Source organism: Aphis gossypii, chromosome 2, assembly GCF_020184175.1.
Source record: "Aphis gossypii isolate Hap1 chromosome 2, ASM2018417v2, whole genome shotgun sequence".
Lineage (NCBI taxonomy): Eukaryota > Metazoa > Arthropoda > Insecta > Hemiptera > Aphididae > Aphis > Aphis gossypii.
In genome coordinates this window covers 375,164-398,468 of record NC_065531.1, presented here as the reverse complement: position 1 = coordinate 398,468, position 23,305 = coordinate 375,164, and the positions used below count along the sequence as shown (strand labels likewise).

Here is a 23,305-nt window from a genome sequence, read left to right as displayed (position 1 = left end):
TACCTAACTACTTGTTTGATTTGATTACTCAATAATAAATCTACCATTATACATTAATCTTTGAATTGTTATCACGCATTTATTATAATCATGATATTAATAATAAAATATTAAAATAACAAGTAATAAAGTAAAGGACACTAACAAGTGATACATAATATTATAAATCCTTTAAACGACAGATTTGTTACAACTGCTATAAAATCGATAGTATCAATATGAAGATAATTTGAATTAATACTCTACTTGAAAGAAAAAAAGCATGAATTTAATATCCAAGCAAAGGATAAAGGTTTTATAAAATTTAGGTCTTGGGAAATTTATTAATTTTAACACATATTTTAACAACTAGAATTATATAAATGAACTAGTATAATAAATACTATGAAAATAAAACAGACAATTGTGACATGCAAAATTTATTAAAAATATATTATTGAACAATTAAAACATTTGTGTAATTTGTGTTTTATATTGTAACTACACCATCGAAATACTTAAAGAAAAGTCAAATATTATTACAAAATAATATAACATATAACATATTAATAAAAAAATATTTAAAAAAATCTGGTTTGTTAATACTTAAATTTATTTTCTTAAGAATTTATATTTTATTTGTTTATCTAAACTAAAATTCAAAAACATTATAATTTTTGTTTAAGAATTTTTGATCATTAATTTATAGAGTGAATCTATATAAATATTTTAATAGATGAATTTTTAACTCCTATTAAGTAAGTATTGAAATGGTTAAGTAAGTTTTAAAATTTAGATAAGCGATGGATAATGGAATACATAATATATATCTTAAGAGAGGGTTTAGATGTTTGAGAACAAATATAGTGACGTAAATTGTACCTACACAATATCTTTTATGAACATTCCGTAAAATGGACAACTCACATAAAACATCAAATTACTAAAGAAGAAAAACTGTAATATATTATATTGATATTATTTCATTGTTAGTATACATATATATTTATCTCGTAGAGCTTAATCATTCCAAAAAAAATAATTCTTCGAAATAAATCGATTTCATTTTATAATTTATACATCTATCTCACTATAATAGTGATAAACTTCAACAAATGTAACAAAATAAATGAATAAAAATAACTATAATTTTTTAGCGCACGACAAATAATTTCTGTGATTAAAAAAAGAGACTCTAAATTAGAATATATAGATGGGTTGTCTATTTTGAAAATATTAGTGACAATTCAAATAGATGAATACGTGCATTGAATGTTAGTATTGTTTTTAGCTAAACTTTGAGTATATATACGATCAAAATAAGTACAGGCATCTTGGACACAAACTTGAACACTCATAAGTACTTCAAAGGAATCAAAGATTCCAAACTTATATATATATATATATATATATTTGATTGTTTGCACAGTTAAATAATTTATCACTACAGGATATGATGTGGTTGTCGTGGCATTACAATTTTAAAAAGTCGGCAAGTGGGTACCGCTCTGCTGTACATTAGGGGGTTGGGTGGACCTCGGACGGTTAGGTCCGAAAAGGTTAAATTTGAATGCAATGATGGGTATCATTGTATACGAAAAACGATTCTAAACGGAGATGATTTGTCAGTCTAGAATATTTAACGTTAGATATAAATATAAACAATATCATGAATTTTGAACTACAAAATAATTTGCAAATATTCATGATTTTGACGAGTTTTTGTCAAAATTTGAACTTCAAATGCTAATAAAAAAAAATTGTGCCTATGTATTCTTATAATTTTTTTATCGCTATAAAAATAACTTATGAAGAACTTTGTATTAATTTTTCAAATATTTTGACTCCGTCAAAAAATTTTTATCGACACTTCAAAACAAAAATTCTTAGGAAAATTGAAAATTTCATTTGTCTATAAATAACTCAAAAAAAGTCAAAATATTTTGAAAATCAAATCACGTAAAGAAAATAACAATCTAAATAACTGGTAAAATTTTTAAGTATTTACGACTTATACTATTAGAATAACAACAAATATCAAAAATCGTTTGAGGCTAAACCGTTATTTAACGTGGTTTTGTAAAAATTTAAATTTCAAACACTCATAAAATTTCAGAATCTAAAACAATGAGTTACCAAAATTATCATTTAAGATGAAACTATTATTTATTTAATTTTGTTCTTTATTTTAGATTCTGAACGGAGTGATGAATGTATTGATTTTACAATGATGTGTGTTTTTTTTTTTGTTCTTGTGTCTGTCGACAACATTTGGAGCAGTAAAAATGCTTCGATTTTTGACTTCAGCCCTTCTTTGAAAAGGAAATTGAATCTAACTGGTACTTTGGGGGGTCAAAAGTTAAAAATTTTCAATATTTTTTAAATGAATCGGGAAAAACACTAAAAAAATGAGGGAAAAACGGGATTTTTTACGCAAAACCAATTTTCGTCAAAATCGAATTTTTTATTTTGCTATAACTCAAAAACTAATCGATGTAAATACTTGAAATTTTCACCTAATGTTTATATTAGCATTTTCCATACACAGTTAAATTTTCTAAGAATTTTTTTTTTAAATAACGATAAAAATTTTTTGGCTGACCAGAAAATCTTGAAAATTTAATACAAGGTTTCTTATAAGTTGTTCTTAAAATGATAAAAAAAAATTCGAAATCGTTAATCAATTTCATAATACTATTTCGAACGTTTAAACAGGACGGTAATTCTCCCAAGCCGTTTAATAGATAAAATCATCATTGTCCGGAATAAAAACAAAATTTTGATTTTTATACATTTAAAATTTATTACTTTAATTGTAAAAAATATTAATTATAGATTTTGGAAATTCTGAAACAATTTTCTACGTTCTATATACATTTCTTTTTTTATGACCTTAATATTTTTAATTTCAGTTTCTGTTGGAAACTTATTTATTCAGTTCTTCCGAGTCTTACTAGTCTTGTAGATATTGATTTAGAAGCTTTTTGCTTGCAATTGTTCCTTAAAAACTAAATAATTAAGTACTAGTAAAGGATGATAAGTGGATGAAAAATAATTATAAACATGTTTAATACTTGTAGTCTGTAGCTTAGTCTTTCATTGAAATTTGAATGTTCGTGATCGCTATTTACAATTGTTGATAGAACTGTGTTATTCGATTTCATTAATATTGTAGTTGAACATATTTTTTCTGGTAGGTACAATTATCTGGTTGGTAAAATTATTATTTATTTTATTAATTAAGCGATATTAAAAATTTTTTACAACGAGTTAATTTTTTTTTCCAATAAAAATAACACGTACATCTTTTATTGATATTATTACTGAAAATAATATATTAGTAGGAACCTTAATTACATACGTGTGAGTACATATAAGTATAAGTGAAAAATTCAAAATTACGATAAAGATGAAGTAAATACGACATTAATTATCTTAGAATTCATATTATTGTGTTATTAAATTTGGCAACATTGTACATTTGTACTATCATGTAATCGTATTTAATGCACGCAATTATAAACTAAAGGATGCTTGGAAAATCATCCGATTTGTTGATTATAGGTATATTTCAGTCAAAAAATAAAGATGACTTTTATTTTTTAGATTCTGAATGGAGTGAATGTATTGATTTTACAATGATGTATGTTTAAGATTCTGAACGATGTGATGAATGTATTGATTTTACAATGATGTGTGTGTTTTTTTTTTGTGTCTGTGTACAGCATAACTAGTTGAAATAATGCTCCAATTTCAAACTATGGGGGTGGTTTCCGATGTAAAAGTGAATATCCTTGGTGCATTATACAGGTAAAAAGTTAACATTTTCCAAGAGTTTTCAAAAAAATCGAGAAAAACAAAAAAAAAAAATGACGGAAAAACGGGAATTTTTACGCAAAACCAGTTTTCGTCAAAATCGAATTTTTTATTTTGCTATAACTCAAAAACTAATCGATGTAAATACTTGAAATTTTCACTAAATGTTTATATTAGCGTTTTCCATACACAGTTAAATTTTCAAAGAATTTTGACATTTTTTAAACTATTTATAGACAATTAAAATTTTCAATTTTTCTAAGTATTTTTTTTTTAAATAACGATAAAAATTTTTTGGCTGACCAGAAAATCTTGAAAATTTAATACAAGGTTTCTTATAAGTTGTTCTTAAAATGATAAAAAAAAATTCGAAATCGTTAATCAATTTCATAATACTATTTCGAACGTTTAAACAGGACGGTAATTCTCCCAAGCCGTTTAATAGATAAAATCATCATTGTCCGGAATAAAAACAAAATTTTGATTTTTATACATTTAAAATTTATTACTTTAATTGTAAAAAATATTAATTATAGATTTTGGAAATTCTGAAACAATTTTCTACGTTCTATATACATTTCTTTTTTTATGACCTTAATATTTTTAATTTCAGTTTCTGTTGGAAACTTATTTATTCAGTTCTTCCGAGTCTTACTAGTCTTGTAGATATTGATTTAGAAGCTTTTTGCTTGCAATTGTTCCTTAAAAACTAAATAATTAAGTACTAGTAAAGGATGATAAGTGGATGAAAAATAATTATAAACATGTTTAATACTTGTAGTCTGTAGCTTAGTCTTTCATTGAAATTTGAATGTTCGTGATCGCTATTTACAATTGTTGATAGAACTGTGTTATTCGATTTCATTAATATTGTAGTTGAACATATTTTTTCTGGTAGGTACAATTATCTGGTTGGTAAAATTATTATTTATTTTATTAATTAAGCGATATTAAAAATTTTTTACAACGAGTTAATTTTTTTTTCCAATAAAAATAACACGTACATCTTTTATTGATATTATTACTGAAAATAATATATTAGTAGGAACCTTAATTACATACGTGTGAGTACATATAAGTATAAGTGAAAAATTCAAAATTACGATAAAGATGAAGTAAATACGACATTAATTATCTTAGAATTCATATTATTGTGTTATTAAATTTGGCAACATTGTACATTTGTACTATCATGTAATCGTATTTAATGCACGCAATTATAAACTAAAGGATGCTTGGAAAATCATCCGATTTGTTGATTATAGGTATATTTCAGTCAAAAAATAAAGATGACTTTTATTTTTTAGATTCTGAATGGAGTGAATGTATTGATTTTACAATGATGTATGTTTAAGATTCTGAACGATGTGATGAATGTATTGATTTTACAATGATGTGTGTTTTTTTTTTTGTGTCTGTGTACAGCATAACTAGTTGAAATAATGCTCCAATTTCAAACTATGGGGGTGGTTTCCGATGTAAAAGTGAATATCCTTGGTGCATTATACAGGTAAAAAGTTAACATTTTCCAAGAGTTTTCAAAAAAATCGAGAAAAACAAAAAAAAAAAATGACGGAAAAACGGGAATTTTTACGCAAAACCAGTTTTCGTCAAAATCGAATTTTTTATTTTGCTATAACTCAAAAACTAATCGATGTAAATACTTGAAATTTTCACTAAATGTTTATATTAGCGTTTTCCATACACAGTTAAATTTTCAAAGAATTTTGACATTTTTTAAACTATTTATAGACAATTAAAATTTTCAATTTTTCTAAGTATTTTTTTTTTAAATAACGATAAAAATTTTTTGGCTGACCAGAAAATCTTGAAAATTTAATACAAGGTTTCTTATAAGTTGTTCTTAAAATGATAAAAAAAAATTCGAAATCGTTAATCACAATTTTTTTTTATAAGTGCTTAAAGTTCGAATTTATACGAAATATGTCGAAATTGCGAAAATTTGCAAGTCATTTTGTGGTTGGAAAATCGTAAATTTTTTTTCTTTTATAACTAAGTTTTGAAAATTTCGTATAAGGTTCTCCGTAAAATTTTCTTCAAATATCTGTAAAAAAAATTTTACCAGTTATTTAGATTGTTATTTTCTTTACGTGATTTGATTTTCAAAATATTTTGACTTTTTTTGAGCTATTTATAGACAAATGAAATTTTCAATTTTCCTAAGAATTTTTTTTTTTTGAAGTGTTGATAAAAAATGTTTGACGGAGTCAAAATATTTGAAAAATGAATACAAAGTTTTTCATAAGTCATTTTTATAGCGATAAAAAAATTATAAGAATACATAGGCACAATTTTTTTTTATTAGCATTTGAAGTTCAAATTTTGACAAAAACTCGTCAAAATCATGAATATTTGCAAATTATTTTGTAGTTCAAAATTCATAAAATTGTTTATATCCGTCAACGTTAAATATTCTAGACTGACAAATCATCTCCGTTCAGAATCGTTTTTCTTATACAATGATACCTATCATTGCATTCAAATTTAACCTACCCTAGTCCGAGGTCCACCCCACCCCCTAATGTACAGCAGAGCGGTACCCACTTACCGACTTTCATTTTTATGGTTGTTCTTAATAAAGACTATAGGTATATCTGACTGAACGATTTTCAGACATGATTTTAAAATTTTAATTAATATTATAGATTTTAATTTTGTATTATATTATAATATATATAATATATTATATATGTTATGTATTAGTAAAAAAATGTAAAATGAAAGAATTATTTTAAGTAAAAACAAATTAAGTATGTCCAAATCTATATCGTTTTTTTCCTATATGTGATAATCATTAGAGTCCATTTACTCAACCCCGACCAAACAGGTAATGGTTTCAAACTATAAATCAACTACTGTTCCATTTAATATTCACTATGGGATACTCTACATAAAAATTTAACCTAAATATTTCAGTCTTTGCCAACGATGCGCATTTACTTTAATCACCATTCAAACAAGAACAAATAATGCATTACTAATACCCAGTACTTAAGTAAATTATTCAATAAATTTTTTTTTATACAGAAGTATATCATACTAATGATTACAGGAAAAGAAAATAAAACCGAAGCATATTTTGATAAAATGTATAAATAACAATTTATTTAGCAATAAAACCCTTTTTCTTAACTGCGTTTTTTCATAAAACTAATGTGTTTTTCAACTCTACTTTAACTATTATGACTTATAACTAAATACAACTGACTTCCAAAAACAGAGATGAATTTCAATAAAAATCTATAATTATGACCACAATTTCACATTTTTATTTTATTTTTTATTTTTATTTTTTCGTTAAAATAAACTTTGTTTAATAATACATTATACATATTTTTGTATAACACATCCAATATATATATACTAAATATTAAATTTATTAATTTACATACAAATTATTTTTAATACAACTATAAAACAATTATTAGTCTCATTATATTTATCAATTATTATTAAATATTTTTATATAATGGTGAGTAATCAAATAATGACAATAGTGTTTAAACTATAAAAATTAAAATTTTAAAATACATATTAATAATAAATTGAAGAAATAAGAGTTCAATTAATTATATGCAAGAGGTTTAAAAATGTAAAATAAATAATAATATGATTTTAGCTGCTGTTGATATAATTTTTATATTCATATATACATTAAGCAATTGTTATTATTCAATGCATGTTTATGTATTATACGACTTAATTAAACAGAAACCATTAAATATTGGAGTAATTCAATGAATAAATTGCATACATTAATGTTAAGAATATTTCATATACCGGTACTAATAAAATACAAGTTTCATATAATTTTATTTACACCAAATATATAATAACTATTTATTGTTAACACAAGAAAATCTATCTAATTGATTAAATATGAAAACATGCAGTTATAACTTATTTATACAACTGAAACCTAACTTGAAATTTATACTGTTTTTAAAAACATTTATATTTATATATTATGTTTTATATATATTTTTAGAAGGATATAGGAATATATTTTAAACCAGGAACCTAATCCGTCACTGCAGTACATATACATTTTAACCAGAAAATCTAGAAGAATGTATAAATAACTTCAGAAAAGTTTAATGAATTCAGTAAACTTAAACCTCATAACATCACTCAAGTTCCTTCATTAAGAAAGTATTGCATAGGTAGTTTTTAGTTTCAAATGTATTTTTATAGATTAAAAGTTCTAGTGCAACTAAAGTAATAATCTTATGATCTATGATGTATCATTTAAATAATTAAAATATGCCTACTATTATAAGCAAAAAATGAATAAATATGTTACATATTATACGATTATTTTTTAAAACTGATTCGTTTTTTCTTTAAATTTATTTTTACAGATTGAATTCTGAATAACGAAGTATCAGATAATACTTTACTTTGTATTTTACTATTCAACCTGTAGTATTAATGTCAGCAGTTGTAAATTTTTGAAATTAAAACTTGAAACAATTATTGACTATTGTATACTAACTGGACAATTTTCAGGCATTAAATAACTAGCATATATTTTGAAAAACAGTAGAGGATTGAATAATCCCAATGGTTCGAGTACAAATTAATTAAAGAATTGACCTTTGCAACCCCTTTAATTTAGTTAAATACTATGAAATTTAATGGAATATCTATTTTTGAATTATTTAATTTAATAACCTGAATGAAAATAAAATTATATTGTGATACTAAATAATATTATATTGATTGACATTTTTTTGAAATTAATTCTCTCGGTAGATTTTCCCCTATTTGGTATTTATTTAACCAGATGATTAAAAATGTTCTCAATGAAAAAGTCCAATATGTTTATTGTTTTTATTTGCTTAGCCTTTTTGAAATTAAATAAATATTTAATTATTTTGAGTGTATATGAAAAATATGTTTAACTGTAATTCATTTTACGACGTTTTGTTGTTTATATGGATATAAAAAATAATTGTATTTGAAAATCATGCATAATATTATATGTATAATTTTTTGCAAAATCAAATACTAAAAATCGTGTAAGCTGTTGTTATTATTATTTTTTTTTTTTTAACTTTCAGCAATATCTACCTTTAATAGATACATAACATTATAGTTCAGGCATAAAAATTAATTTATGTTAATTTACGGATAATATCCATAAAAAAAATGTAATGAACTAGTTAATAGTACTTACCTATAAACCGAATTAAATTTAACAATTCAGGTAAAATTATACACTGATGTTTTTTCATGTTAAAAACCCTACTAATTGTATTTCAAAACATTAACGAACACGATTTTTTTATTATTGTTATGTTTAAATGCATATAGAAAAAAATATATATAGAAAACAGATTTAAAGGTTTAATGATACATATTTAACACCATAGATACTTAATGAATAATAAATAAGATTTTAAATTATGGTTCCAATTAGTTCACCAATGTATTTTTTATCTAATTATTTTTTAAAACTTCGTTGCAGGTATTAAATACTGTAAATTATTTATCATCATTTAAAACTTATATTTATAGAACAGTGTACTATATGTACCATACTTAATTTCAACATTAAATACTTTAAAATTTAAAATTTAAAAACTATTAAGTAAATAGATACTTCAAAATTTAATAGTTATTTTATAAAATAATACTATATAAGTATTTTGGTTCAGGTTTTAAAATTAAAATTATAGTGATCAACACTTTAAATTATTTAGTTTCAATAGTCGATGGCTAAAATAATAGATTATTAGGATAAGATTGTAATTTTAACCAATAATAAGTAGTTAAATATTAAAAAAAATGATTATTGATATAGACATACCATATTGCGCATGCTATATTAACTAAAAAATCATAAATATTTTAAGTTAATTTAATACTTAAATAAATAACTCTTTGTCTCTAAAATTATTATTTCTGAGGTCAGAATCAAATGAAAAATAAATAGATTTGTTTAATTTATATCGTCTTATCAAAAATGTTATTATTTTTGATAGATAATTATTTAAAAATTACCTAAAAAAATTTCTTCGAAAAAATGATATCAGTAGATAATTTAAATTCCTAAAAATGTTTGTGAATGAACATTTATTTAAAATCTGAAAAAGAAATGAGTATATTTAGCATGTGTCCACAAACAATTCTTGAATAATTTATGATCACGGTATCTATTTAAAATAAAGTTTCAGAACTATACTATTATACCAGAATATCGAAAATATCATGCATACATTTATACATTAATACAAAAAGGTTATTTTCGTGTAGTGAGTATATTATATATTTTTTTATATTATGTTTATTTACGTTATCGGTTAGGAACAGACGAAAAAATAAGTTTGAAAGACTTGATCAACATAATTGTGAAAATCATTTGGTCAAGGGTACCCATTATAATTGGTTTATAATATTATGATAATTTTTGTTAAATTGCTGGGAGATAAATATTCCATGGACTTTGCATACTATTGCGTTACACTGATGACTGATGATTGACATAAATCACTAAAACTGTAGACGTGACACAGAAACAATTCTAAGTGCCTATACTTATAAATTATAATAAATTAATAATTATATTATTAATTTATTAAGCTAGTCAGCTACATTACAATAAAGTTTTGATGAGCGAACATATTACATTAAACAATTTTAAATACATTAAATTTTAAATGTCAAATGGTTAATATTTTTTATCCACCTTTACAAAATACGTTTTGTTATTAATTTTAATTAATATTCATTGGGAAAATAAAAGGGAAATCTCATTAGGTTAAATTTTTTATACACTTCAACTGGATTAAAAGCAATAGTGGATGCAAATGGAGTAGTCGAGTATCAATATGTATCGAATTACTAATATTATTAAATAAATAAATTGTAATAGCACGCCCTCTAACATATTATTTTATATCTTGTTCTCGTGAATATTTTTTTTTTTAAAAAACACAATAATTATAATAAAAATAAAAACAAAAATAAATTTTCTAAGTTTATGAATTCTGAATGGAAGATAATTTTTTTGTTTAGAAAAATCAACATAGATTTTTTGTTTTTAATGTTTATCAATTAAATTTGAACATATATTTTTAATTATATCATGATATAAGAGTTATAAATAATCATTATGGTTATAGCATTAATATTACCTATATTCATTTAATTATGTATAATAAAATGTTAATGGGTAAGCAATTAAGAAGTAATAAATGTGTCGTAATTTTATAAATTGTATTAGAATAATATTACTCAGAAAAATATTAATTTAAAAAATGTCGTATTGTACACTTATTATTATAACTACTTCATAGTTTATTTAATTAACTTTTGCACATTAAAGTATTAAGTGTAATATTGTAGGATAGGCATAGGAAAAGTGGTATACTAATTGCCCAATATTCCAATAGGATATTGAAATAACATTACCCTGATCTTAACTGGTTGGGGCTAATCTGGTTCTCCAAATTAAGAGTTAAACGTAGGGCTAACAATCCTGTCCTGCAAAAAGTTTTGTTAAATTATATTAGTCATTACAATGTGTATACTTTTTAGATCCACATAAAGTTTAAACATATTATAGATAATATGGATAGTACTTATTTTATGTGTCAGTATTCTATTTAACTATACAAAACTTACTATAATATATAATATTAATATTTACCTAAAAATGTATTAAGTAAATTTTTTAACGAATAGAAAGACAATCACTCCTCCGCCACATTAAAAAAAATTCAAGCAATTGCCTTATAGGCAGGTTACAACTTAAAATATAATTTAACAATTATTAAATTTGTCTTGATGATATATACCTACCTAATGACATTAATCATGCATACATTGTATTTGTATGTGATCGAAAATAAGAAGGAGTTAGGTACTTAAAATAAACTATTAAATTGATTTAAAAACAGAATTGAGTTTAATGAAACTATGATTTTAAATGATTTTATCAGTACAATTTGATAGTATTTTTTTTATTATTAATTTCAATTATGCATTGTTAATTTTTTCAAATTATGGTAACGAGGCGTTTAAGGTAATCAATCCTAGTACATTTTTGATGATTTATTTCTCTGAAACTGGACATATATAATAATAATACCATTATATATATAATTATTTGTTAATACTTTCCAATAATAAAATAAATTACTATCATACAAATACTGCTTTGACATGTTATTTTGAGTTATCTGACTTAAAACAAAATAGTTTTTTGAGAGATAGATGTGTGTAATGTTTACGTTCAAATAATAATTTAACTATAATTCACATTCATTAGTCGATTCACGTGTAACGATTGATGAATGCCAAAAATAGAATTTTAAATATTTATTTTCAATAACCTGATGCCTAACTGAAAAATTATTTTGTAACACCAATGAGTACCTTTATGAAAAAAATCTGATTTCATATTTCTCTGAGTTTTATCAGCATAGAATAATGGAGGAATATTAATTAAATAGTCTCAAAACCTAATCATTTCTCATAATATTAACAAATTCAATTTAATTTCCCTGAGGGCTATGCAAAATAGCTATTCAATTTAGTTGAAAATATCAACAATACATGTACATATTATTTTATTCTTGCTTTAAAACTTAAATTCCTATCATTTGTTAATATAAGTACATTTAAATTTTAAATAAACTTTGATAAAAATTTAATTATTTTCTTACGTAAAGTATCGACTAATTTTACGTAGTAATAGTTAGTAATAATTATCAGTTATTAGGTATCATTTATCATTACTACACTTTTTTTTTTTTGTTAATAAACCCGATTTTGATATGAAAACTACTAAGATAATACTGAAGGTCAGCCTAAGTTTTATAATTTTATCAAAGTTAAACATCAATTTGTAGGTTACCATTAACTTTACAAAATTATTGGGTCATTTATAAAAACAAAAACTTAGGTTATTTAGTTTGGTGATTTACAGTACGTATTAAATAGTTTAATCCTTAATTACATAATAATTTGTACCAAAGGCCAAAAATGAAGTATACAACTTTTATTTGTTTCACGTATTGCACTTATTTTAATTTCAAATTATTTTACATTTGGTATGTGCAAAATTCAATGATTTTTTTTTCGAATTTTATCCTTATTTAACTTATTATTTACATACATTTTAATTATTTTAAGAACAACATTCAACGATTGAGTGTCAATAATTTAATTTTAATTTTATTTCAAAGTTTATAAAGTATTCTCTACAATTTTTAATTAAAAGAGTAAGTTAATCAATATTTTAATTGAAAAAGTATGTTTAAATATTCCTACATAAAATACATATTACCTATTTATTGTAATTCGTATGTGCACAAATTATACATTTTTAATTATTATTTTTTATTGTAATAAATATACTGTTATATATTACATACGTTGTCGAAGACTATTATTATTTATTAATTTTAGTAACAGATATAAATTTAAAATTTAAAACGGATATATTACAATATTACCAGCTAATACCCAATAACAATGTGAAGTTACAGGATAATTTGAAAACAAGAATTTTATTCCATAAACAACAAATTTAAATTTGAGAGAAATCCAAATAAGCTAAAGATTGCGAAAAAAATAATAACAGTAAAGAAGTTTTCTATATTATTTATAATGACCAAGGGTCAATATATAACAGATAAAAAATATATTTCAATGTTTGAACAGTGTATAAACAGTGATTTATAACTTAAACTATATTTTTGTTTAATTTACTTTAAGCTTTTTATACATTTATTAATATAGCAATACACGTATATTTTTATTTTTTATTTTGAATGAAGTATAATACTAAACTTTTAAAAATTCCTAGATAATAATTTAATTATCAGATGTATTTTAGATACATCTTTGACGAACAACAATAAAATGTAATTAGAAAATTGTAATATTGTTTTTTAGTAAATTTAAAATATATATATATATATATTAAACTGACATAATTTATAAAGTGAGTTTTTTTTATTTTCAATTTATTAAAAATTGTGTTCACTTATCCTTCGCGGTAAGTAATTATAATGATGGGTATTTAGCTTCACAACTCGACAAAAAAATAAAATATTATTATATTTATTTGTAGGTAGGTACTATGGACATTTAATTAAGCTATATAATATTATATGAATAGAAAGTATTCACTTAACATACAAAAAAAAATAATTGTATGTTTAAAATTTAAATGAATAAAAAAAATCTAATTTATTTATATTCATTAATTAAAGTTTTTTTTTCAATTTTCATATATTAAGGTTTTATTACGTCCACGGATACGCTCCAATGGTTAAGGGTCAAGAATTTTTATGACTTCAGAATTTTAATTTTTAACATTCATAAATGTGCGTTACCAAGAACTTTAAACGAAATATATTACTGTAAATACACATTTTATTGTTACTATTTTTAAAAGATGCATTTCTTTATTAAAATGAATGCATAATACATTATTTCCCTTAATTTGTCTACCAATTATTTGGAAATGATGGTTTAATTTTTCGTTTTAATCAATTAGTTTAATGAGAAAAACATAAGATTAATTCTCATAATTTATACTTAAAATTTAAAAGTTAATATATTTATTTATTTATAATAACATGTTAATAGCATAATTAATTACCAAATATTCTTAAAACAAATCACATAGATCATTGGAAATTTTAATTATCTAAAATAATGTTGTTAATTATTGAAAAAAATTAATTTTTCCATAGTTTAAATGTTAAAAGGATTTTAATTTTTTAATTTGTTGTGTTAATATTCTTCAGGATATCTATGAATTACTTTAATTACCCAAAAAATAATTTTTATAATATATAATTTTTTTTTTCTTAAATCTACTTTTTTAAAACCATCATATTGCTCGATTTACATTAAATCTAAAAAGATTAAAATATATTTTCAAATCAACTCTTTCAAAAATTATAATAATGATAAAACATTTTTCAACGGAGATCGTTTGGCTATACTAACCATTCATACATACCTATATTTTGAATTATTAATTGTTATTAAAATTATTATAATAAAAAACTATGAGTAAACATAAGATATACAAGTAATATATGAGTTTTATTTTTTATTTTTATTATTTATTATTATTTATTTATTTTTTTGCAACAAATTTATACTGAATGCTCTCAGATATACGGAGAATAATATGAGTAAAGGAATCGAGTGTGTAGGTATGTTTATAAAGGCAAAATTGTAAATGAAATAATACGAGAATTTAACGAAAAAAGTTTGATACATTTTTCAGAACAAAGATCGACACAATTTAAGTAGGATTTACAAAATACAATCGACAAATACGTTTATTTGTCACAAAATGTCAGAATCAGGTAGGGGAAACGTAATGTACAATACAAAAGTCTTAATGCAAGATTTAAAGGCAATACAGATTTAAAAATATGTTTTTGAATTCATCATAACAAAAATATGTGTACTAATATTGATATAAATGAATAAATGATCATATACATGTATTAACAGCAGATGATATAATTGAATAAAGTATTCGCTATCATAAATTAATATAAATATAATTTTAATATGTAATAATATTAAAAATCTATGAATCCAAGGTTAAGCTAGGATCATACGATGATATTTTTGATACATTTTTTTTCCGATCAAAAGTAATTTTAACTCAATAATTATCCTAAATCCAAGAATAAATAAACGCTAATATTAAATTTAACTTTTAAGATAAAAATGTTATATTATTTAAAAGAATAAAATACATAAATATTTTCATTCTAGAAATATCATAGATTATAGAAGATTTATAAGTCTAAAATCTCGAAAATGTAAACAAAATGGTACACTTTAAAGTTAAAACGTAACTATACTTTAGTAAAAAAAAAAAAATGTTGTTTCTAAGTTAAAGCTATTAAATTTGATTTCAATAATAATTGAATATAAGTCAATAAAAATATTATTTTTTTTTGTTTTATATATAGGTATACAGGTGTAAACGTAGCGTATGATCACCATATAATTTGAATATAAGGACCTAGATAATTCTTCGCTAACAAATGAAATATGTTTTGTTATTGGAATCTCAACATATTTTTAGCATCTATAACTCCATGTATAAGTTTTTTCTACATTATTTATTTGTTGAATGAAAATAACCACGTGAGTAGTCTTAGTTAATCAAAATAATTTACTAATAAATTGTGTTTTTTTATTTTTATTTTTATATAAAATCATTTTAAAAAAAGGTGGGAATTTGTACTTTTTTGTTGTATAATTATATATGTACAATGGGTAACTAATGGATTTGCTAAATTTATGTTCAATGATATATTATTGTACACAAAAAACGATTCTGAACTGAGATGGTATAATATAAACCTATATCACTAAAATTATTTTTATGTTTTTGGATATTGATTTAAGGTGAAGTAATTTATTTTATAATTAATATCTGATACAGTAAAATGAATTAATTTTTGCCAAGAAAATTGTATGTCTAAAATGTAAGAATATGTATATGTAAACTACAACGAATATTGTTTTTGTATTATAGAAAAATAATATCCACGATTTAATTATATAATTTTATTTGAATTTGGACTTTAAATACCTATACAAAATATAAATAATGTTGAGATATTTTTAAATATTTTGGTTTCAGTATAAAATAGGTAGCCATAGGTTAAAAAAATTTAAAAATTCATGATAGTGAAAATTATAGTTTTTTTCTAAAAATGTTATTGTGTTGCAACTTAAAATTATGTAAAATAATATTTTCTAAAACGTAAGTATTTTTTCGAAATAATGAGAGTCATATTTAAACGAACTAACACAATCAACAAATCAAATACTTACGCATTGCACATGAATATGGAAAGTTTCTAGGTAGGTAAATAGGTACCTACATTTTAAATATTTCAAAGTTTACTAACGATTTTTGTTTTATTTATTATATAATTCATGATGCGATCTCCATGTTGGCAATACTTATGTAATATAGTAAATAAAAGTCGGTATAATTTGATGTATTTTATTAGAAATTAATGCGTTAACGTTTTATATTATCATAATTATTTTTTTTTTTCATTTTAAAAAATCCAACGAATAACGAACGCGTAGGCACTTATAGTATGAAGTGATTTTTTTTCGTCGTTTTTACACTTTAACCATTTATATTTTCCCACTTAATTAAATTTATAAGGTGTTTAAGCTCATTTTTAAAGCGTTACCTTTAAATATTTCGACGACTAACTGTACCGAGACAAAAAACCTTTATTGTCAAGAAAAAAACAAATCTACAATTAATTTTTTTGTAATTTGTAAATATCATAGTATATCTAAGTAATATCAAATGTTAGGGGTCACGATAACATCTTGTATTCTACCATTAACTTAATGAGCATTGCGAGTAATTATAATCAAAAACTCATGACCATTAGATTAATTTCGTTTCTAATGCAAAATGATCTCCTGTCGAAAAATCAATTCGGATTTAGGTCATGTATAGATACTGAGAATGCTATATTTAATACGACTCAAATTATTTAAAATGAACTAAATAACAGCAACAAGGTGATTGCGGTATCTTGGACTTAGCCAATACTTTAATACAGTAAATCACAAAATTGTATTACAAATATTTTCTAGTTTTGATATTGATTGTTATAACTTAATTAGTTCGAAAGTTATTTGTTAAATACTCAAATGAGAAATAAATAGTAAAAATAAATAAAGTAATAGGTCAGGTAATAGGTCCTTTTGAGTATGATGTCTCAAAAGAAAAATGTTTGAGTCAAATTTTATTTACCTTATATTATATAAACTTGATTGGTAATTTAATTTTTCATATTTAGTCATATTAGTCACATACGTCGATGCCGCATGATTACTCTTAACTATTATAAGTCTTGGGATAGAGTTCATCTTAAAGTTCATGTTAATAAAAATATATTGTTTTAATACTTTTGTGATAGGAATCTCACACTCAATGGAAACAAAATAATGTTCATGACTTTTTAATTAATAAAAGCTATTTAAGACGTAGATGAATTGACGGTAACAAGTGTTCTTATTTAAATAACTGTATAGTTATCAAAAAAAGTAACAAGCATGCGATATTTAGGGACCATTTTATAGGTAATTTCGTCAATTTAGAAGTTAAAAAAATGATGCACAGTCGTCTTATTAATAATAATCACTATTGTTATTTTCAGTGAGAAATCAGAGTATAATCTGATATATTAGCTATATACATATAAGAACTAATTTTATCAACTATACTTGACACTTCCAGGTATGGAAAATAAATAATGTCTTCTATTTTTAAGTGATTTTAGGATTTTTATGAATTAATAGGTTCAATGTTTAGAATATTATATGAAAATCAACTTTTAAGAATAAAGTTCCAGGATATAGCAGCAGTATGAACAATGAAATAAATCTGATAGATAAACTTTAATTTAGAAAAAATATATGCATGACCTTGACAGTTGGTAAACATAATTTATGCTATTTAGTCAAAACTAAGTTGAAAAGTTTGTTTTTGTATACCAGTCAATGCTCATCATGCATTTTAAGTAGTAGGTTATAACAAAAACCAAAGTGATTTATTCGAATTATAAAATTCTATGTGATGTAGATACTATAAGTATAATATCATACTAGTATATTGATTATTTTATTATTTTATTTTATTTTATTTTTTATTATTTTTTTTTGACAATTAGTTATAAATGTTTATTGTATCTTATTTTATAGAGTATATACGAATATGTTAAACTAATACGTATTGCATGTATTATAATAATTTGGATGGGTACATAAGAGAAATATTACACTAGGTATTTACTCGTATATAATATAGAGTAATCAATTTAACGTAAAACACATATTATTTCAAAAAGTATTAATATGTTTAATTTATTATTTTTTTTTTTTTTAATTTAAAAATTGTACTCAGTTTTTAAATTTTTATCCTCTTATATTAACCTTTAATTTTGTGGGTGAAACCACAGTCATGATTTTAATTTTAATTAGCAACGTATATATAAAATTAAAAAAATGTATAGAACTGTATTTTTACGAATTTGTATGTTAGAATTTTTATTTGTGAATAATTTGTTGATGAGATATAGCTCCTCAAAGTTAAGTATTTTATAGTATTTTTTGTTTATAAAGAACTGGAGTTAAATATTTTGTGTATTTGTTTCAGTTAAAATATAACCCTAGTAATATTAATCATACGCACTCCGCGCACTCGCAATTGGTATAATATGTAGTAAACTATATAGTCAACTTATTAGGATATAATAAAAGAATATTAAGTAATTGTAGATTTCATTACATTTCAACATTTTAAAAGTTAAAAATTTTCAAAACAATAATTTATTGTCTTACGTTAAATGGATCACTCTGTACATATTATTATATTATAAGTTATTATTTTGAAATATGAACTCAATTAAATGAGATTTTAAAAACTTTAAATTATAGATATACTGGTATGCTTGATAACTCTCCTATAGGTAGTTACTTTTATGTTTTTCGCAGTACATACTATTTTTAATTAAATCATGAGTTCAAAAAATAATCATGGTAACTAATTTTTCAAAACCATTTATAAATTTAAATTTAAAATAAAATTATAATAAATTGTATAATATTTGTATTTTACTTTGAAGATATTTTTTTTATTATAGTTTTAATCTACATTACAAACTTCTCATAATTTCGTAATGTTTTGATCCTTAAAAATTCTCCATAAATCATCTCTCGGATAACCCAATTAAAATTTTTCTTTTTTAAATACTATAAAAAGATAACTATATTGGTTTTTAATCTTAAAAATATAATGCACCCCAAAATGGATATAATTAAAAAAAAAAAAAACAAGTTACTTTTAACTAGGTAGTAAATATCTATGCTTCTATTCCTAACGTACCTTAACTTATTTTTTTTTATTTATTTAGAACTGTAGTTAAAACTATTCAGCTCGACAATTATTTTAAATTACAATATTAAAATTACTCAATTAAATAATGAATAATAAACATATGAGTATATATTATTATTTCCAATTTATAGTAATTTACAGATAATATCTATGGAGAAGGTATAGGAAAAAATAATGGAAATAGATGTTTGACAACTGTAGTTAGTAGAAGTAATAGAAGGTTAATACTTAATTATGGCTTTAAAGTCTTCGAGAAATTTGGAAATTGGAATTTTCCAGTATAACTGTTGAGGGTGAAGTGTTGGCAGTAACATTGGCATAAGAATGTTTTTGTTTCTGGTTGGAGCTGGAGGTTGATTTAAATGTAGACGGTATGGAGTGATTGAGCGCTGGATGACGAAAAGGTTTGTAAAGTTGAGATTTTCTACGGTTTTTACTTATTTTTTTGAACACTGGATATCTTTTACGAGATATCGACGATTTACGAGGCTGTATGCGGCCTGATGCATAGGCCCCACACTTGGCAGGTTCTGACGGTGATTTGGTGCACTCTGAAGTGTAATGGTTATCTCCACATTTGACGCAACGTAGGGACTGGCGGCAAAAATTGCTAGTGTGATAGTAAGCTTGACAATCATGACACTATGGAGGGGAGAGTTTTTTCTTTGGCGACTCTATTTTGAATCTGGTGTGAAAAAATCGGTCTAATTTGAGAATATCGCTATTGTTTTCAGCAACTTTTAAATCAATACGAAATAATGGCAAAGGTCTTTTATATGATGTTGAATATTACAGACACAAATGACGTTATGACCCATATCAATTAAAGTGACTTGCATGTCTTCCACAGTAGTAGACTGGTGGAAGTGCTTTATAAATACGGCATATGGTTTCAAATTATTAGGCAGGTATGTGTGGAAATTTATCTCTTCATTAGCGGTAAGATAATTATTAACTAAGTTATAATTGGCAACGCCGTCGATGCGGATAATTAAATGCTTTGGAGTATTTTTAAAATTAATACCCGAAGGGAGGGACAAGGTTGAGTAGACATTTTTTGAGCATATTGAATTCGTAGCCACCGCTTAAATAAAAGGGAGGTGCAAAATAATAGTTTTTACTTGGAATGGATTCCACTTGGCTGGGCGGTGTGTTGCACTAGTCTTGAGAAGGTATAGAGATAGGTAGAGGGCTAAACACCTCCTGAACAAAATCAGTATCCTCGAAGAGTGAAGCATAGCGATTTGGTGGGATGAATATTTTGTTCTGATTAATGCTAGATTTTGTAGGCGAAGATGATGACTATGAAGATAAATTGCATTTAGAGGTACTGCGCGGCATGTTACGATAAACAATATTAAGTTAAACTCATTAGAGTAGTGAAACAAAAGATCACGGACAAACGAAAACTACGTCTGTTCATATTGGGTGATGAACGATTACTAACGTTAACTTTTATCGAGATAATTCATAGATATTATGTTTGCTTCGAGTCAGAGAGAGAAAATACTATTAGATTTACAACAATAAACTTTCATTAATTATTATAAATAATTGTTTTTTTTTTTTCATTTTGATACTAAAAAACTTCACTCAAAATAGATTATAAATTAAACGCTAAATGCTAAAATGTATAAAGTGACCCATTTTTAATTTGTGTTATAGTTTAAAAAATATGTATATATATTATTATATATAGCTACAGCAAGAAAAATATGTTATTAAATATCCGTTTTTAATAAAACCTTTACATCTTTAGGCCAAATCGTACTCAGCTCATCGAAATCGCATTTAGACTTTAGAGGTAATTTCAGTTTTAGTTTAAACCTTTCCTTCTTCAGTTACCTTCTCACGACTTTATTTTACTATTTATAGCTTGTATAATATTATTACTAATCCATCATTCAACATGTTTAAAATATTAAATACTTTAAATTATTAAACATTTTTATCTCTGTACCTGTATCCTGGTACAAACCTAATGCTATGTTAATATGTTATACGTAATATTAATCTATATATAGCGTCACAGAACTTACTTATGTCTTGACTTCAAAAATAAAATCATTTACATTTTTAAACAGAGACTATGGTTATAAATTTCCCGTACAGACCATTATTATAGTTTAAACACACAACTTTTTTTGAAACAGTCATTTTCTGACTCGCTTCAATATATGATTCAATTTGTCGAGAAGGTAATATTTTCACCCACATACCTGATACTCCATATTTTTTTCACTACACTACACTGAAATGTAAATTTTATCTGACATTTATTATATATGTTCTTATAATGTTCAACTTGTTTTTATTAACTTTATGGTTATGAATAGAGAATAAAAATATGTTATACATTATCATATTTTTTAAATTTAATTTAATAAAATAAACAGTCTGAATACCAAAATTGTATAACAAGTGCTTGATGTTTTATCATATTATAATGTTAGCTTTTCAATAAAATAGCTCAGTAGTATAATACTATTTTATATAATAATTTTTAAATTATTATCACCGTATATTATTTAATTTATCTTAATTTAAAGCGTATCAAATGTCCACCATCAAAGATCTATAAAAATATGTTTATAATAATATATATGACTCTATAAAAGAAATCCAATTTTCTCCGTTTTAAAAACTTTTAAAATAACATAAAAGCAAAAAATTAAAAAAAATCTGTCAAAAACAGTTTTCGTGGCTATTATAATAATATGACGTATTTGTTTATGTGTAAATATAGCGTGATTCACCAAGCACAATATCCAACCCCATTGTATCCTTTAATTATGCAGTTATTCAAATTCTGATGTTTAGTAAACATAGAAACCATATTTTCTGATAGTAACATTTATTATACCATCTAAACAATGTATAAAATTATCGACACAATCTATATTTATTCAAAAGTAAATCCTTTTTTTTTACAAACAATCATTAAACAGATTATTTTTTCAAAGATATTGACACATCTAAATTATAATTTAAAAATATCAACATTCATAAAAAAAATCTTCTGCTTTAGAAATTATTATAATAAATTAAATTTCTGTTTGAAAATAAGAAAATTGTAATACCACAGGAACAAAACATAGTAACATATTTGAAAATTTGGTCGAAACTAAGGTTAGGTATCTAAAATTTCTAAATATCATAATTTTAATACTTCCATTATTTGAGCATATTAGGTTAATCCCCCTGTATTAATTGCATAAGTTATTCAACTATTATATTTATACATAAAATTAATCAAATTAGATTTCAAAAACATTTTCTTATAATAGTATGTAATTAATTAATATAATAGTATATAATTAATAGTATGACTACCTATCTGATTTAAAATCAAACCAATTTTAAAAATGAACATAGCCTTCAAAATTTAGAAATTTAATTCGTTTTCTAAATTATATCTAAAGATTGCTATTAACTGTTATTAAAAATAACATTTACATCATACATAATTATTATTTACATAACTACCACAAAAAATAAAAGTCAAAATCTGTTGAATTTTTCATAAGGTACAGGACGGTCGTTGTTACGAATTTAGTC

The 23,305-nt window shown here is 23.2% G+C and overlaps 1 protein-coding gene and 1 long non-coding RNA gene across 4 annotated transcripts in view; both read right to left on the bottom strand.

Moving 5' to 3' along the window:
• The window catches only part of LOC114132764 (glycine receptor subunit beta-type 4-like), a 232,287-nt gene that overhangs the window by 198,968 nt on the left and 10,014 nt on the right, over positions 1 to 23,305 (bottom strand). The gene's annotated exons all lie outside the window — the stretch shown is intronic.
• On the bottom strand, positions 2,831 to 9,134 carry LOC126549628 (uncharacterized). Of its 3 annotated transcripts, none has more exons than XR_007603731.1 (3): positions 8,996 to 9,134; positions 4,571 to 4,703; positions 2,831 to 2,987 (listed from the first exon to the last, which is right to left on the bottom strand). It is a non-coding gene; the product is annotated as an uncharacterized LOC126549628 (long non-coding RNA). The 3 variants fall into 3 exon arrangements; XR_007603730.1 differs by lacking the exon at positions 4,571 to 4,703 and adding an exon at positions 3,054 to 3,186; XR_007603729.1 differs by lacking the exon at positions 2,831 to 2,987 and adding an exon at positions 4,363 to 4,504.